This window comes from Euprymna scolopes, chromosome 20 (genome assembly GCF_053919585.1).
Source record: "Euprymna scolopes isolate OS-2025 chromosome 20, ASM5391958v1, whole genome shotgun sequence".
Taxonomy (NCBI): Eukaryota; Metazoa; Mollusca; class Cephalopoda; order Sepiida; family Sepiolidae; genus Euprymna; species Euprymna scolopes.
The window spans coordinates 89,079,413-89,099,731 of NC_136501.1; positions in this window are offsets into that span (position 1 = coordinate 89,079,413).

Sequence of the window (20,319 nt, forward strand, 5' to 3'; positions counted from 1 at the left end):
CCCAAAAAGAAAGTTTAATTTTCGCATGTTAAAATATAGGAAGATAAATACAGACATTTTAATCGAGAGCGACAGCATTTAAAGAGAAGGAACTACAACAGTGTCTATAGATAATTTTACTTGGGCAAGTATTCGTGACTGTACGATATTTATATATTCAGTCATCTACATTTTTCGAGTGAAAATTACATTGTAAAAAGGTTCCTTTGCTTCGTGCTTTTGGACGTTTCGTTACCCCGAAAGTCTGCCATGGAAATAACGATAAAGTAAAGAAAGTCTAGCAACGTCTTTTCTGTAAAGACAGGAGCCGTGGGGAAGTGATAAGATCATCCACCCACCCCTGCTAGATTTACGAAGTTGATTTTGTAAGGTATCAAGACAAAACAAGGAGGAGTACTTTCAGCGGCACTTGTCCAGATGTGACACAAGTACTCTATCTTGGGCTGTATCTGAAATTCATATAGGCAGTTGACTGCATCAGAAGTCAGTTACTTTTTGGATCAGTAGAATGATTCAATCATTTCCCCAGCAACTTAAGCAACAGATTTGATATAAGTGTTCAATTTTTTGTGATGCCTGTAAGCATTGGGTACACAAGAAATGCAACGGAATTACTGGCAGGTTGAGAGAGGATAACCAATTTGTGTACAAGAAATGTAAGAAAATGGAGATAGATGCCAACTCAAGTGTGGAGAAAGAACATTAATTTTATTCCCCCCAATCGACCAGTTAACTATGTTATACTATATCTTTCTTGTTAACTATGTTATAGTATATCTGTTAAGTGTTGAGCCATTATGTTGAACAAAGTAAACCAAATCGGCGAAGAATCAATGCAGTCAAGATCTCCAGTGTTGAGTAATCCTCTACGATAAAGATGGTTGCATTAGATCTGCGAAGAATCAATGTAGTCCGGATGAGCAGTGATTCAGTCTTGTCAAGACGGAAACTGATAGCGAACTGACTCGAATCCAAAATGCAATATTTTTATAAGGTCGGAGAATTCTCATTAGTTGTTTGTCCTAACGCGTTGTTATAAATAAGCTCGTTCAAATTCTTGTGATTATCTCCCATTATGAATCAAAAACGGTTTAACACCCCCCTTTCTGATATAATGAACAAGTCTATTCTGACTCAATTTGATTTAATAGTGCAAAAATAAAATAAAATAATAAAATAATATTTATTTTTCCCTTTTTTGTTTTATTTATTTTTGTAATTCATCTTTATTTTCATTGGTCAGACAAAAAAAAGTATATATAAATATATTGTTATAATGTGTGTGCAAAAAGAAAAAGAAAGCATTTTTTAATCCAATTGTTTAAAATTCTCTTTTTTTTTAAATATATACATATATATATATATATATATATATATATATATTTGTATATATTTATATATATATATATATATTTGTATATATTTATATATATATATATATATATATATATATATATATATATATAGTTAGTTAGTTAGTTATAAAATATATATGGCGATTAAGCTACACTGAATATTCCGCGTTTCATCCACTCTAGGATTCGTCAGGCTTATGCGCGAATTTTGTGGTTGTCTGTCCTTTTTATACACGCACTTTTTATTGAGATTTTAGCCAATCAGCTTTCTAGTATCCACCGCGCCCTTCATATCAGCCAATGGGCATGCACTTACCGGACAAAGGCCTATTTGACTTCTGGTTGACCTATTCCTTTGTGTATGCTCTATTTTGCCTGGATATCTAGTTTTAAATTTAGGTTAGTTTTTTTATGTTCGTTTATATATATATATATATATATATATATATATATATATATATATATATATATATATATATATATATATATATATGTATATATATATATATATACACACATAAAGATATATATATATGTGTGTATATGCATATATACACACGTACATATATATATGTATATATACATATATGTGTGATAGTTTATGCATAATAATGTTTATTTAATTTATTTATTTGTTTATTTTCTATTGTTAGGTTATACACGCACAATACTTTATACAGACATATGCAGAACGTCTACGTTCACAGAGGAAGCCATGAAACTTTTAGTTCAATTGTATAAATGCATAGACATACACAGAATGTGTACGTTGTAAGAGGAAGCCATGAAACTTTTAGTTTAATTGTTTAAATACATATACTTACATATCTTTATACATACGCTGTGTTTTGTTTGTTTGTTTGTTTGCTTGTTTGTTTTTTAAAGAAAGTGTTGTTGTTTTTTAAGAAAGAAGAGAAAAATCACCTTTTTTTATTAAACAAAAGCTTGAAACATTCTGTTAGAGATTTTTAGTTTGTTAATTTGGTTAGGAGGACAAGAAAAAAAAATGGCCGTAGTTTACGTCATACCGGGACAATTTACGATCCTTTTTTTTTTTTTTTTTTTTTTTTTGTGGTTTCAACTTCTCATTTTGGGTTTCTGAAAATAGATTTATTCAAGATTAAATTCCAGAAAGTTCAGCGATAAAATGTTTTAATTTTATCATTGTTACCGATTTAGTAAAAAAAAGTCCGCTATATTATTTTCAGATTCTACATAATTAAGAGTAATAGATTTATTAATGACTTAATTTCTTATGAAATGATATTTGATATCAATGTGCTTCTACCTTCGATGAATCATAGAGTTATTTGCTAATAAAATACGACTTTGGCTGTCGGTATCACCCAGGAGGTTCAGCTTCCTAGGCCTTGCCATCTGTCTTTTGGGTGAAGCAAATGTTGCTTTTCACCTGAAGCGCCCCAACCAGGGAATGCCTACAGGGAGGCTCAGGCAATTTTTATCGATGCAAGAGCACTCATCCTTTAGACGAGCTTGTTTATTTCCCACTTTCCGACCTTGTGTCACGCATTGCTGTGATAGACAGCAATCAAATATTTACCTTCATTATGAATAAAAAACATTTGAACAATATCTTTCTTGTAAACTATGTTATAGTATATCTTTCTTGTTAACTATGTTAAAGGCTTGTAACTAACCCAACCCTCTGAATATATTCAAATGTATTGTATGTCATTAAATAGAATAGTGTTTTATATCAAATGGGTTATTTATAATTAACACCATTTCATCTCAAACAGAACAAAGATTCTTTGGTGATAACGTGTGTTGTAGCGCAACAGTCTACAAGAAGATTTTTTACCGTTTGTAGTATTGCCAAATTTACATATGATTAGAAAAGTATGTTCTTCATCCAAGTTCTCAACGTTTTTTATGAGTCCATTTTTGAGTTTTTATATTGACATTGGAAACTTTTGTGATTGGGTCGTCCACAATTATAGCAGATAATTATATTCTTTTTCTTGGGAAAATTATTTTTGGAGAAAATATTGCGGTGAGATGCGTTATTTGGTTGTGTTGGTTTTCGAGAAGAATTTTTGAACTTCATGATATTGCTAGAATTATTATTGTCCACGAGCATCCGATTCGTCTCTTCAAAACTACGCAATGCCACTTTAAATTCACTGAAAGTTATGTTTGCCTTTTTGCGTCATAACAGTTGTAAATGGTTTAAAATCAGCTGTAAGTCCCTTGAGTGTCATTGAGATTAATAGGCTATCGCTTATAATCTCACCTGAGAGTTTTAATGCATGTGCTGCCGTTTCTGTCCTTATAACATAGTCAGTACTTATAACATAGTCAGTAATAATCTCGTCTTCATTACGTTTTAGAGACGTTAGTTCTGTACATAAAGATATCATTTTGAGTTTCTCTTTTTATAAATAATGTTCTCTTAATATGCTTTACGTCCATCATCCAAGGCATATCTTATAATCAGAGACAGACTTCTGTCGTCTAAGCATTGAGTCAGTTCTGCAAAAACAGTTGCGTTCTTTTTGATAAATTCGGGGTCGTTAAATTACTCCGATGGAGATTGAATAACTTTGTGTAAGTTTTTGTATGTTTAAATACCCCAGAAATTTCACGTGCCACAATTCGAATTTAAATTCTGATCTGTCCAAGCAAAGTCGATGGCTGGGCTCATAACCTGTTAAGTCTTGAGATATTATGTTGAAACAAAGATGGCAGTAGTAAAACAAATCGGCGAAAAATCAATGCAGTTACAATCTTGAGTGTTGAGTAATTCTCTCGAATAAAGAGAGCTGCATTAAATCCGCGATGAATCAATGTAGCCTGGATTAGCAGTGGTTCAGTCTTGTCAAGATGAAGACAAATAGCGAACTGACTTAAATCCAAAACTCGATATTTTTATAATGATGTTGGAAGCTTCTGACTAGTTGATTGTCTTAATCTGTAGTTATAAATAAGCTCGTCCAAATCCTTGTGGTTATATTCTCATTGTAAATGATGGGGATGAGTCGCCTTGCAGCTTCAGTGGCTTGGAGACTGGGTAGAAAGTACTCATCAAGAATTCGTTCATGAAACTCAGCCCGACAGATGTGGGGCCGGGAAATGGCACAGTAGCTGTCGAACTAAGGTATCACAAAGGAGTTCCAGCCTCCCAGGCTTTGCCATCTGGCTTTGGAACAAGTTTTTTGCTTGTCTCCTGAGGCGCCCAACCAGAGAATGCCGACGGGGAGGCTCAGGCAATTTTTATCGAGGCAAGAATACCCCTCTTTTAGGGGAGCTTGTCTATCTCCCACTTTCCGACCTTGTGTCACACATTGCTGTGGTGGGCAGCAATCAAATATTTACCCTCATTATGAATCAAAAACAGTTGAACAATATCTTTCTTGTAAATTATGTTATAGTATATCTTTCTTGTTAACTATGTTAAAGGCTTGTAACTAACCCAACCCCCTGATATATTCAAATGTTGTATGGTATGTCATTAAATAGAATAGTGTTTTTATATCAAATGGGTTATTTATAATTAACACCGTTTCATCTCAAACAGAAAAGTTGTGTATTTTGTTTGCTTTACCGTTGAAAATGCGAAATGGTGAGGTGTGTATCAACTAACTCGTTTAGCTAACCACTTAATTACTCTAACACTGGTGAAGACATGCTTTGTGGTTAGCTGAGCTGAATGGCAGACGAGAGACATAACATATATATATATATATATATATATATACATATATATATATATATATATATATATATATATATATATATATGTGTGTAAAATTACAACAAAATTTATTGCTGACAATGGAGTACAATAAATTTTTTTAATCCATGGATTTTCAATGAATGGCTCATCTCAGTCCGTAACCCTACGGCATTTCTGTATGTATATATATATAGTAAGTTAAGTTCTTGCTGAATTTTAAATATTGATTTCAAATGATGTATGTTCAAATAACTTTTCATTATAATACTTTTACTCTATATATTGTTATGGCGTTTTTCTTGTCATTTAAATTATAACCGTTTTAAAACAAGTATGTCTTCTTTTCGGAACGTTAGACACAAGATGGAAAAAAGCAAATTACCACACGTTTCTTATTTCAATTCAAGCTAGGCCGAAAAGCTGCTGAAGCAGCTCGAGATATACACGAAGCGTTTGGTCAAGAAACTACTACTGAACACGCAGCACAATAGTGGTTTAAAAAATGTTGTGGCGGCGACGTCTTCAAGATGATGAGCGTAGTGGTTGGCCATCGGATGTCCACAATGCTAAATTAATAGCCTTAGTTAAAACCAATCCACGCACGACTGGTTGAGAACTTTCTTCTGAATTAGCCGTAACATATATGACGATTTCCAACCACTTGAGAGAGATTGGAAAGACAAAAACACTTGATAAATTCCTGTCTCACGAATTGAACGACAACCAAAATAAATGCCGTTTCCTTTCTTTTACGCAACAAAAAACGACCCGTTTTTCAACTGGATTGTGATTTGCGATAAAAAGTGATCTTTTTACGACAACCCGCGATGCTCAGCTCAGTGTTTATACGCTGACGAAGCTCCACGACACGAAGTTAGAGTTGCACCAAAATAATGTCATGATGACTGTTTGGTGGTCTGCGACCGGTCTCATCTGTTACAGTTTTTTTTTAATGCAAGCGAAACCATTATGGCAGAGAAGCATTGTCAACAAATGGATTAAATGCATAAGAAACTTCGACAACACCCAGCATTAGTCAACAGAAAAGGCCCAGTTCTCCTTCACGTCAATGCCCGACCGCATGTTGCTAAATCGACCCTGCAGAAGTTGAAAGAATTGGGCTACGAAACTCTGCCTTATTTGCCATACTCTCCAGACCTCTCACCTACCAACTACCACTTTTTCAAGCATCTCGACAACTTTCTGCGTAAGAAATGCTTCCAAAACCTAAGCAATATCAAAAACGCCTTCAGCGCCACCAGAACGCAAGATTTTTACGTTACTGGAATAAATACACTTCTTTTGCATTGGCAAAAGTGTGTTAATTCTGATGGTGTTATTTCGATCAATAAATTTTTGTTTGAGCCGAGATATATTCATCTGAATTTAAATGTTTACAACCGCAAGAACTTTCTTCTCAGCCTAATATATATATATATATATATATATATATATATATATATATATATATATATATATATATATATATATATATATTTATGTCAAAAAGTCTATGCTCGGAATTCCAATATGTTGTTCATCTTACCGTTCGTTTCTTTCAGCATGTTGACAGCACCTGTTTCGTAATGAAGAATTGGTACACAATATTTAGTTAAAACCATATGCATTCATAAAACATATTTAAATAAGTAAATTTATTAGACATAATTTGAATATTGAAAAATATATACAAGGAAACATTTTTGTATATTCGAGTTCAATAGATTAGAGTAAGCAAAATATATTTATTTGAAGCATATTTCAATTTCCTAATCTAATAGATATATCAAATATTTACTTAGTTGAATATTATAAACATTTAAGATTTAATAGAAATTAATAAAAACGTGTATATAAATATATAGATTTGTTTACATGGTAATTGATTTAAAATACACCCGTTTAAATAAATGGTATAATAAATGTAATAAAGTTAATGAATTAGTAGAATATAAAATTTTATTGGTTCAGGTAAAACAAATATCTAAGAAAATGTTTATAATATGTAAAGGAGATAATACCGTATACTTCTAATGTGGAATAGCGTCCTTTGAACGGAAAAGATAAACAAATGTAACGAAAATTAAGAAATATCTCATATTAATGAAAATGAATGGATGGCAGTAATTGAAGTCTGTTTAACCATAGAATTATACATAATAAAAATATTCATGTAATAATCAGTTATAGCCAAGCAAATATTTAAATTTGACCAAATAACGGAAATATCGTAAACGAATTCTATAAATTTGTTTGTAAAGAGCCGCGCGTTGTATTTCAGCGGTTGTATTTTGAAATGTTGGAACTTAATCTCTGTATAATTATAAATAATAAATTTAAAAAAAAGTGTTATATAAGACATTGTAGTGTTAATTATAACAAAATGAACACATTATATTACTACGTTGGTATGCCGTTAAAAACTCTACATTAAAATAAAAGATGGCATAAATATCCCAATTGCAATTTTTTTTTTACACAGTGATCACCACCTATCAAGGCCCGGAAGTCACTCAGGGATAAGGGTTATTGCAAGTACATTACGTTAGTGTGGAGATTTGATGAAGTGTTTACTTAAGGGGCGGTTCATTAGGAATTTGTTAACGTTGGACTTGAAATTGCAATTACTCTTCCGATTTTTTCGGAATTCTTTAAGCATGCCCATATTCCTATTATTTTCTTGTAAAATTCCTATTCTTTGATGTGTCAGAGCGGAAAAGATGAAAAAATTGGCATAATAATTACATCAATTGTTCTGCGCTACAAAACAGGTGCTGTCAAGAATTGTAAATTTTAATATGCTAAAAGAAATAAACAGTAAAGTGGATAACATCTTGAAATTTAAAATATAGACTTTTTGTCATTTATTTGTATTTGCTCTGTAGTTACATCTAGCTTCAAAAATTAAAGGCTTGGCATAAATAAAAGGTGAAATATAATTGAAGAAGCATATTTGCCGATATATATATATATATATATATATATATATATATATATATATATATATATAATTGAAAAAGCATAATTTTCCCCTAAACATAATCATCCACATACATACAGTACTGTTTCGTTGTCTCTCAACTCATCAGTGCGGCTAGACTAGCACCTTTCCTTAGCTGTGAATTGAACCTACAACTATCGCGTTAATAGTCGGCAGTTCTGACCACTGGACCATGGATTGCTGCTTGTAACGACTTTATCAAATTTTCGTTAAATAAACATTCGCCTATCGCTTTTACAGAGCTCGAGATGCTAGTTTATTTACAAACAGGGAGCCTTGCTTAACAGCCAAATAAGCAGTAGGTGAGATACATTTATGACAGTGCTCTTTCTTCTTTCTTTTTTTTTTTACACGGTGGTCACCACATATCAAGGCCCGGAAGCCATTCAGGGATAAGGGTTATTGCAAGTACAGTACGTTAGTGTGGAGATTTGATGTAGTGTTTACTTAAGGGGGCGGTTCATTAGGAATTTGTTAACGTTGCACTTGAAGACATCCAAGTTGTAGTCAGGTAGGAAGCAGGCAGACGGAACAGAGTTCCACAGGCGTGCAGTTCTAAGAAAGAAGCTTTCTTCATGGAATCCACGTTTTGTTGGCATAAATAAAAGGTGAAATATAACCCAATGAGGGCGGCTATATATATATATATATATATATATATATATATATATGTGTGTGTGTGTGTGTGTGTGTGTGTGTGTGTGTGTGTGTGTGTGTGTGTTAAGTTTGCGGGTTGAAACAAGTAACGTAGAAAGCAATACAAATGACGACTCAACAAACAAAGGTAGATCAAATAAGAAGTGTATTAGGAAAAGGTATATTTACAGGATATTTACATAATGGTGTCAAATAAGAGAGTCTTTGCTGGAGAAACATATCTGCTCTCGGCAGCCTTCAGTGGCTTCTGGTGAACACACCTTCAGACTAACTGAGTCTTCCTATTTATGTGTAATTACTATCCACATATGCAAATGAATGTGTGCCACCACAACACCCTCCTCCCAAGATTTGAAGTCGCACAGATTTCAATATCTTTTTCTCTTGGGATTTAACATTAATGGTTCATTAAATTTTCTTTTTCTACCTGATCTTCGGGGTTCAGGTGTATATTGAGGCGGTTCCAAATTAAAGGATTCGTATGGTTTCCTCCTCTTCGACTGCCGTTGTATAATCACCATCTTGAATGTGGCGTTTTTTATTTGGTTCAGGTGCCTTTTATCTATATTTTGTGGACCTTTAATCATGTATGTACAATCACCAATACGTTTATCCACTACTCCACATTCCCAGTAAGAGGTGTTATTCCTGTAGCACTTGAAATATACTCGATCTCCCGAGTTATATTTCTTTCTTATCATGTGTGTAGTGTTTCGGACAATTGCCTGTCTTGGCAATAGTTTATCCAACGCTGATTTCACCTTCTTTTTCTTTACATATACGGTGGGGGCTGCCCAGTCGATATGTTCTATTTTTGATAGTATTCCTGTCTGTTCCAATCTGTCTAATTCTTTATTAATCTTTTCCAACCCAGCGAATGGAACGTTTCGCTTTTTTCTAAAAATTGGGCTGGTGTTTTCTTTAAGTTCAAACGAGGCCTTAAATTTATTGCAACGACCTAATTTAGTCATAAATACATCAATAATTTTTTTAAGTCCTCTTTTATATTTTCTGTTGTTGGAGTAGTACACTCTATTTTTTTACAGAATGTATTAATTGGCTTATCCCAGAGTCCAAATTTCTCAATTAAATCTATTCCAAACAGGTTTTCACTATTTTTCAATACGAACATTTTTAATTTCTTCGTAATCCCTTTCAATTTTATCGGAAGGATAACTTCTCCTTCAAATTTTATCTCACCACCAGTTACCGTCCGATCTGATTTACTTGTTTTCATCATGGTTGGTTTACTCAACTTTTTCCATGTATTCAAGTTTATTATAGAAATATCGGATCCTGAATCCAGTTGTAATTTTATTGGCGTTTTAAATATTTCCGCTTTTATGTATTTTCGCCGATTTTTGTCTAATTTTTCATTTGATTTTGTTTGCTGTACTCTCTTTCTGGTGAAATCTTTATATCTTCAACAATCGCTTTTGTGTCCGACTTTCTTGCAAATGTAGCATTTTTTCTTCTTATAAGGGCAATCCGATTCCCAATGTCTTTCTGCGCATCTCTTACAGTTATATCTAGGAAGAGACTTGTTATATTCTTTACTATTATTATAATTATTATTTTTGGAATATCTCGTTCCGTTTTGACTGCTTTTATTTGTATAGTGCTTGGTTGGTGTGTATGGTTTTCTAACCTTTCTTACATATGCCACTCCGGATTCTTCTATCTTTTTTGAATCCTTTTTTAGTGTAATGGCCCTTTCACAATCCTCTGCTAATTTCTGAAGTGTTAAATCTTGCTCAGATTCCTGCTTAGACAACACTCGTCTGCGTATTTCTGCATTTTTCGTTGTGACTAACCCTTGTGCGAAGATTAGGCATTTGAAATCTTCTACTGTTAGTTCCGCTAGCTTAAAATTATCACAGTTTTTATTGACAACTGATGTTTATGCCAAATAATCTTGGTTGTCCATCTTCCTTAGATTCATACACAACCATCTCTTATGAAAAAGAGATATATTCGGATTAAATAATTCTTTTAGTAATTTTACAGCTTCCATGAAATCTAATTCCATAGTTTTTTTAGGTAGTATATAATCTACGAACTTGCTGTGTTCTCTTACACCCAACTTTCTGAGTAAAAGGCTCACTTTCTGACTATTTGGCCAACTTTTGCAGTCCAGTTGAAAGACATCCTCGTATCTTGTATAGTATGCTTCAAAAGTCTTTTCTTCCTCCGGCACATAATTAAATGTGTCCATGCTATTAAATATAGTTGCATGCGAGAAATTAGTACTGTCGACATTTTCTTGATTAGTCTTTAATAGTTCCAGTGTTTTAGCAAAACGTTCATTTTGCCTTTCTTCATATTCAAATTGTAATTTCTTCTGCCTTTCTTTTTGTTCAAGTTGTAATTTCTTCTGCTTCTTTTTGTTCAAATTGTAATTTCTTCTGCCTTTCTTCTTGTTCCATTTGCGATTTCAATAATCTCTCCTCTCTACGTGCATCTAGCTCGGATGGCGCCTTTTATTGCGTCTGCAAAAATTGCATTAACATTCTAGATAAATATTCCATTTTTTTGTATCCTTCAGTAGCAGTAATGCAGTTACGAAGAAAAATTGTACAATTTCACATGCGACACAATATCCGTACCATATAAAATGGCTTGTGTTACAAAAAAAAATTGTTCATAGTTCCTGTTTTCAATAGTAATATCGCTGCTCGAATAATATTTTCTCACTTCGCTAGCGAGTCAAGCTCATCCAACCACAACATAAGAACTGAGGCTTTTGCTGAAACCACAAAATACGATTTACTTTTCCGTTTTAGGCATTTCCTAATGAATAACAGCCGAACTTAAGTACAACTCTTTCCATAGAAAAAAAAGTTTTTCAACTCGAGTCACAATTGAAAAAAATAAAATGTATGGACTACATTTAATTTTTTTTTTTTTTTTGCTTGACGTTTTACTGTCTTATATCCGTTATCCAGTGACAACTTTAGTTTAAAAAAAAAATCTTTCCTTGATTTTAGTTTAACTGTGGTATTATTTTTTTTTAAATACCGAAGAGAAAAATTTGGTTTACCAAAAAGTCTTTAGTTGGTATTTACAGCAATTTAGGAAATCCACTGGTAAACTTTTTTTTTCTTCGTATGTTACTTCATTGTAATTTAGTATTACGAATCTGTTCTTCGTAATTTAGTGATACGAATCTGTTTGTCGTTTTACAAAAATTCACTTTTACAGTTTGTTATTTTTTATTTACTTATTTTTTTTGTCACGTTCGAGTTTTTTTTTCTTTGAGACTGCAATTAAAGGTTTTGGTTTGTCTCTTTTTTTCCGACTAGTATTTTAGTAAATAAAACACTATTAATCGAGGTTACTTTTTTTTTAACCTGAATGTAGTTTTTGTTCTTGGAATTTGTGAAACAACTGTTTCTTTCTTTTAGTGTTGTACTTCGCGAGGAAAATATTTTACAGTTTTCCAATGTTCGCTGAATTATTAATTTTTTCCTCTTGAGTCGAACTTCTCTTTAGCGAAAAATCCGTTTTTACGACTATTTCGTTCGTCAAAACTTGTATTTCTTAGAAAGGTCAACCGCTGCGTTGTACGTTTTTTTTTTTTTAGTGAGTTCTTTCCATTTCTTCGTCAAACTGTTATATTTGACGTTCATCCTCGTCGTCACTGTTAAGTTTGCAGGTTGAAACAGGTAACGTAGAAAGCAATACAAATGACGACTCAACAAACAAAGGTAGATCAAATAAGAAGTGTATTAGGAAATGGTATATTTACAGGATAGTTACATAATGGTGTCAAATAAGAGAGTCTTTGCTGGAGAAACATATCTGCTCTCGGCAGCCTTCAGTGGCTTCTGGTGAACACACACTCAGACTAACTGAGTCTTCCTATTTATGTGTAATTACTATCCACATATGCAAATGAATGTGTGTCACCACAACAATATATATATGTATTTTTATTGCATTTTCACCCCAAACAAGGTACGTTGCCACTTTGTTGTAGGGGGCTACTATCAGGTACATAAGCATCAGGGGTACTGTGTAGGGATTTGAGCAGCAAGATGTCGGTTCACGTTACACTTGAACTTCTATATATCAGTACAGTTTGGAAAGCAGGGACCGGGAAGGTAATTCCAAAGTCTAGCGGTTCTGGGGATTAAATTACTGGAGTAGAAGGCTCTCTTACATCTAGGTATCTACCGTGAAGAGGTGGGAGTTTGCTGCTTGTCGGGTTTGTCGGGGGTATTTTCGTCGAGGGGGCACAAGTGCTTGCAGTTCGTCAGAGCATTCACCATTAAAGTACTTGTAGAACAAGCAGATGGATGCAACATTTCATCGATGGGACAGAGTCTGAAGTTTAGATGACAGTTCAGGACCTGTCAGATTGGCGACTCTCGTTTTAACCTTGTCTAAGAGCGAGAGACTAGTGACAGATGCACCAGCCCAAATATGACGACAATACTCCATACATGGGCGAATGGTGGCCTTACAGAGGTATAGGATACTTTCGGGCGTTAATAGCTTTCTAGCAAGGAAGAAAGAACCCACCTTCTTCGCAGCGCTCCTGGCAATGCTCTCAATGTAATTGTTTGAACTCATGTTTCCTGTGAACGTTAGGCCGAGGAGTTTAAAAGATGTACTTTCAGATAAAGAGTCATTGGCCATTGCTATTGGTGGTAAGGAAGGTTTCTTGTAATTATTGAAAGAAACAAGTTTAGTTTTAGCAGCATTGAAGGTGACCATCCATTTTTGGCCCCATTCCACTACGGATCGGAGGTCATTCTCTAGTGTTTCTGCCATTTCTTTAGATATGTGTCCATTTGTTTTCTTGTCATGTCTGTTATAGAGCGTGATGTCATCAGCATATATACCCATCTCACAGACAATTTTGTCAGGGAGGTAATTTATGAATATTAGGAATAACAGAGGTCCAAGGATAGATCCCTGAGGCACTCCCACATTTATATCATATTGTTTAGATGTACGACCGTCAAGGACAACCTGGATTTTTCTCTTATCTAGGAAGGATTTAATTATGTTATGTATTCTTCCAGTGATACCGTATGATCTGATTTTCCTGGGAAGATCTTCATGCCATACCCTGTCAAAAGCCTTAGATATATCTAGAGATACCGTTCTACTCTCCCCCGCTTTGTCCAGTGAATGGTATATATGTTCTGAGATTACAGTTAGGATGTCTGCTGTGGAACGGACTTGCCTTTGGTCAGTAAGAAGTTTAGCATCTGTAAGGTGATGGACTAGGGCTTGGTTAATTATGGTCTCAAATATTTTGGCGAAAAGTGGGAGGAGGCTAATGAGGCGATAATTTACTGGGTCAGTTCTTTCGCCAGAATTCTTGAAAACTGGTACTACAGAAACAGTTTTCCAGCAGGCAGGGAAGCTAGATTCATTGTTGGATAGTGGAGGAATTGTTTATTGTCCATTATTTACTACACTGTTGTAGATTTTCCATAAGTCACGGGTTCCTAATTTCTGTGCTTCGATGCGTGTTTTGGTGGTCTCAGTAAATTCTCTCTTTGCTGTCGCTATTTCTTTCTTACAGTTATTTCTACTTCTACTGCGACAGTTATTACTACTATTTCGACATCTACCCAAACCAACACTGAAACAAATTCTTGAAGTAAAATAGCATCCACCTGTACATTGCTTTCCTGAAATCCCTTTCCATGTTATGGCAAAAACCAAAAATATGTTAAATCTTTTATTTAATTAATCATCTTGCACACTGGATGGTGAGATTACTAATAGAATTGCAAAGGCCGGTGCAGCATTTGGAAAGCTGTGGTATCGAGTGTGGAATGAGCATGAGATTAGACTTGAAACTAAAATCAATGTGTACGAATGAGAAACATGGACAGGTTAGGGTTAGGGTTAGGGTTAGGCATGTTAACAAACTTTATGTCGTTAACAAACTTCATGTCGTTAACAAATTTGTCTGCGAACAGTCTGTGCAAACCTTGATTTATTTTTCAGATGTAACATTACAGGAATTGAAAGCTTTCTCATACAGTAGTTGGAAAGGTCATATATTTAGAATGAAAGATAAGAGAATTCCCAAAATGCTTGATGCTCGAATTTGATGGTGGAGTAAGGAATATTGGAAGACCTTTGTTGAGAATATAAATTGAAGCAAATCAACTTTGTGTCTGTAAACTTTGAGGAGATGGTCATGCAACGAGCCGCATATCATTTTATATGTAATATGGAGTTACAAGGTGCCTTCAATAAGTTTCCAGACTTTTTTTTACATGCATTTAAATTGTCGTAAAATTGTAGATTCTTGAAAATTCAGTATGTTTTTGCTGTACATCTTATTAGATGATTGACCAATTTTTATGATTTCAGGTTCAAATGAACAGCTACAGCAGGGATTGGAATACACACTACCAAAGCCTGATTGTCACAGCGGGTGAATTTCAAGAATGCTATATGGACGTAAGGATATTTTAGAAGAACAATATACAATAAAATTCTGTTTAAAATTTGATTTGAAAAGAAAAAATGCCACAGAAACCTATGGAATATTCAGACTGCTTTTAGATCATCTTATATGAATCGAGCATCAGTTATTGAGTCGCATAAAAATTTAAAGGAAGAAATGCAGGAAGTCTGTGAGGGATGATGAGAGGTGTGGGAGGAGTAAGGAAGTCAGAACACCAGAGTTGATTTGCCAAATAAAGAATTTCATAGACAAGTACTATGTGTCTATAGAGATAATGTACACAGTTTGATATTAGTATGGGAACTGTAGACACAATAATTAATGAGGAACTGAGAATGTAGAAGCCTCAATGCCACAGTTCACACCCCCATCCTTGTCACAAACTATTTGATCAAGATGGGCATCAAGACAGTGCCTCACCCTCTCTATAGTCCAGACCTTGCTCCCTGTGACTTTTGGTTATTTCCTAAGCTCAAGGAAAACGTTATGAGACAGCTGAGGAGATGAAAGAGGCTGTGAAAAGGGTCATTGACACACTCACATGAGAGGACTTCCATGAGGCCTTCCAGAACGGTACAACAAGTGCATTGCGTCAGAGGAGATTAGTTCGAAGGAGAGAAGAACTTCATGTGCGTATTATCAATAAAAATGCCGATAAAAAAAAAATCTGGAAACTTATTTAAGGCACCTCGTATATATCACCACCTGACAACAATCGCTCACCTGCACGGTGTAACAGATAATTGAAAGGTGGCAGCACGCAACTACTCATCAAATGCTTCCAGTATGTACACCTGCAGTTGTTGTGGGTTACAACACACACACACACACACACACACACACACACACACACACACACATATATATATATATATATATATATATATATATATATATATATATATATGATTCTTTGAGGAGTACAAAATTCATATAACGCATCATGAAGGGAAGACTTAAATTCGTGATTAAAATAAAATCAACGTTTAAAATAAATAAAGGTGACGAGAAGAAGACCTCCCCCCATTTTTTTTAATTTCCTTCTCTTCGCCCGTTAACTTTATTTTAAACGTTTTTTAATCAGGAATTTAAGTCTTCCCTATACATACATACATACATACATACATACATACATACATACATACATATATATATATATATATATATATATATATATATATATATATATATATATATATATATAGACTTGTATGTAATATACTGAGTTTTACTGGGTTCGTGCAATTCAGTAAATTTTCATTTTTGTTTATACAATATATATATATATATATATATATATATATATATATATATATATATATATATATATATATATATACTAGCAAAAGTATCCGTCGTTGACTGGGTTCAAAAACAGCTTACAGAAAATGGACTCTGATTTATGAAAGTATGATAGGTTATAAAAAGGAAGGGCTGTAAAGAGATAGCTTCGAATTTGGGGGTATCAAAACCAAAGCAAAATATGATGAAAGTAAAAATAAAATAGATAAACCCCATAATTTATTATACCATACCTTTTCACATTGAAACACTTATCACAATATTCTGTGGATCTCTATTAAAAAACCTTATTAAACTTTGTGACATATTTCCATTCTATGAAGGTCAGGCGCAAACGAACACCCCATAATTTTATTATATCATATTTCTTCAAACTGAAACATAATTATCAAAGTATACTTACGCAGATAGATATGAAAAGTCTTTATTAAAGTTTGTGCCTATTTCCATTCTATGGAACGCAACCCCACAATTTTATTATACCATCCCTATTTAAGTTAAAACATACTTATCAATGTATTCTTATGTACATTTATATCAAAAACACTTGTAAACGTTTTTAATTTTTAATTTTTAAATTTTTTATTTCCATACTTTGTGGACCAGGTGCGAACGCAGACTCCACAATTTTATTATACCATCCCTATTTAAGTTAAAACATACTTATCAATGTATTCTTATGTACATCTATATAAAGAAACACTTGAAATTGGTATATTTAGGCAGCATTTTTTCATTCAAGCAAATATTATTAAATACAACGGAGACATTTTGTCTTATAATTCTTTTTTTTAATTTTTCAATTTTTCGTATTGTCTTTTTTGTTTCAAAATCAAAAATATTAATAAAGGATCCATACATGTTACTGTTACGAGCGCTTTCGATTCGTCCACAAATCATCATCAGGTGTTAAAAATACAGGATTGCAAAAATAAGGATTAAAAATGAAAACTAAAATATATATAGTCCGTGATGAGTTAAAATAAAAGTCGATTAAGAATAAAAGTCGATTAAAAATTCGAGTGTTAAAACCAGCAAGTTCGTAGACACCATGTACGAAGTCCGTCCAATACAGACTACGCAAGACATTTCAGAACGTTACTGCTTTTTTGAAATGCAATGTCATTTATATTAGGTTGAACAGTTCTAATGTACGACGCTTCAAGAATCTTTAATTTTTTTACATTATTTTCCTGTTGTATAATTTTTGTGTTGTCAACGAGGACCTTTCTAACATTGGAGGGGGGACAGCTATGGTCTTTTTTTAAATGTTTGTAAATCGCGCTTGTGTCGTTAAGGTGCATAGTTATTCGCCGGGACAACGTTGTTGTTGTATGCCCAATGTATGTATTATTTTTGGAGTTACATTCTCCAATAGAGCATTTAAATTTATACACTACATTGGTTTGCTCCAACGTTTTTATCGCCGGTGAAGAGTTGTTTTTAACCACAAGGTTTTGTGTTCGAAATTTCCTATAATAGATAATAAATTTAATTTTAAAATTACTATCGACAGGCGTCAAGTATCTTCGTATAATATTTTTTATTGCATTTTCTTCGATTCTGAAATTAGGCGTCATTTGATTTTGGTAAAATATATTAATGGGGTTTGCATTGCGGTGTTGGCTAACGTTATTATTCTGGTTATCGGAAGATTGTAGCATTTTTTTTATTTGTTCATCAACAATGTAATTGGGGAAATGATTATTGATGAGTACTTGTTTAATGTTTTTTATTTCAATTAGCAATGCTTTTTTTGTGGAGGATATCATTTTAGCGCGATTTAGTAAATTTTTTATTATGGCTATTTTGTACCTTTGTGGACACTCACTTTTAAAGTTCAGGAGGCTAGAGTTTATGCTAGTTGGTTTTTTATATACAGATGTATTACAAGTGTTATTAGACGTATCAATAAGGACATCAAGAAATGGAATTTTATTGTTATTATTTAACTCTACTGTGAATTTTAAAATTGAATTTTCTTGAAAGAGGTGCTGTAATTGGTGTATCTGTTCATTATTTTCAGCTAAAATGAGAATGTCATCCACGTAGCGTACATAAATTGGGGGTTTTATGTTGTTTTTAAATATTTTGTTCTCTAAATCAGCCATGTAGAATTCACTTAGGGTTGGTCCGAGGACTGATCCCATTGCCACACCGTCTATTTGAGTATAAATGTTACCATTGTGGTCATAGAAGGGTACTTCTGTAGTGCAAATTAGTAACAATTTTTTAAAAACTCTTTTGTTAATTTTAAGTGGGGGGAGTGATGGATTATTATAAATGTTCTTGATAATTATATCTATTGTTTCTACTACAGGTACATTTGTAAATAAACTTTCTACATCAAGGGAAGAAATTATTTTGTTTTCCGGTTGCATTGATTTTAATATTTGTATTAGTTCGTGTGTGGACTTAACGCTATATTTACTAGGAATATATGGGCTGATAAGTTCGTTTAGTGTTTTTGTTAGGCGATAGATGGGAGTCGGAATTTGGGATATAATAGGTCGGAGAGGGAAATCAGGTTTATGTGTCTTGACTGTGCCATATAAGTAACCAGGTTTAATATATTTTACCAAAATCAAATGACGCCTAATTTCAGAATCGAAGAAAATGCAATAAAAAATATTATACGAAGATACTTGACGCTTGTCGATAGTAATTTTAAAATTAAATTTATTATCTATTATAGGAAATTTCGAACACAAAACCTTGTGGTTAAAAACAACTCTTCACCGGCGATAAAAACGTTGGAGCAAACCAATGTAGTGTATAAATTTAAATGCTCTATTGGAGAATGTAACTCCAAAAATAATACATACATTGGGCATACAACAACAACGTTGTCCCGGCGAATAACTATGCACCTTAACGACACAAGCGCGATTTACAAACATTTAAAAAAAGACCATAGCTGTCCCCCCTCCAATGTTAGAAAGGTCCTCGTTGACAACACAAAAATTATACAACGGGAAAATAATGTAAAAAAATTAAAGATTCTTGAAGCGTCGTACATTAGAACTGTTCAACCTAATATAAATGACATTGCATTTCAAAAAAGCAGTAACGTTCTGAAATGTCTTGCGTAGTCTGTGTTGGACGGACTTCGTACATGGTGTCTACGAACTTGCTGGTTTTAACACTCGAATTTTTAATCGACTTTTATTCTTAATCGACTTTTATTTTAACTCATCACGGACTATATATATTTTAGTTTTCATTTTTAATCCTTATTTTTGCAATCCTGTATACCTGATGATGATTTGTGGACGAATCGAAAGCGCTCGTAACAGTAACATGTATGGATCCTTTATTAATATTTTTGATTTTGAAACAAAAAAGACAATACGAAAAATTGAAAAATTAAAAAAAAGAATTATAAGACAAAATGTCTCCGTTGTATTTAATAATATTTGCTTGAATGAAAAAAACACTTGTAAACGTTTTCTTTGAATTTTTAAATTTTTTATTTCCATACTTTGTGGACCAAGTGCGTACGCAGACCCCACAATTTTAATGAATCATCATTATACCAGATCAAACCTACCCATTCCTGTGTCTCGATACATCTTCTATCATTATATGTTATCAGTTTTCTATAATAGTCAACCATATAGGAGCCTATTCGTGACCAGACACACACACAGACGTTCAGCTTTATATTATAGATATATTGTAAATCTGATTCCTTATTTTTACTTAAATCTTATGCAATCTCACAAAATTCTATAAAACCAACTTTCATACTTTTTGTTTAAAATCATAAATATCATTATGTTCCCCCTCGCTTACGAATTAAATATCGTTACACAACAGTTTAATTATAAAATAACACTACATTCATTCGCAACTAGCATTATTGAAA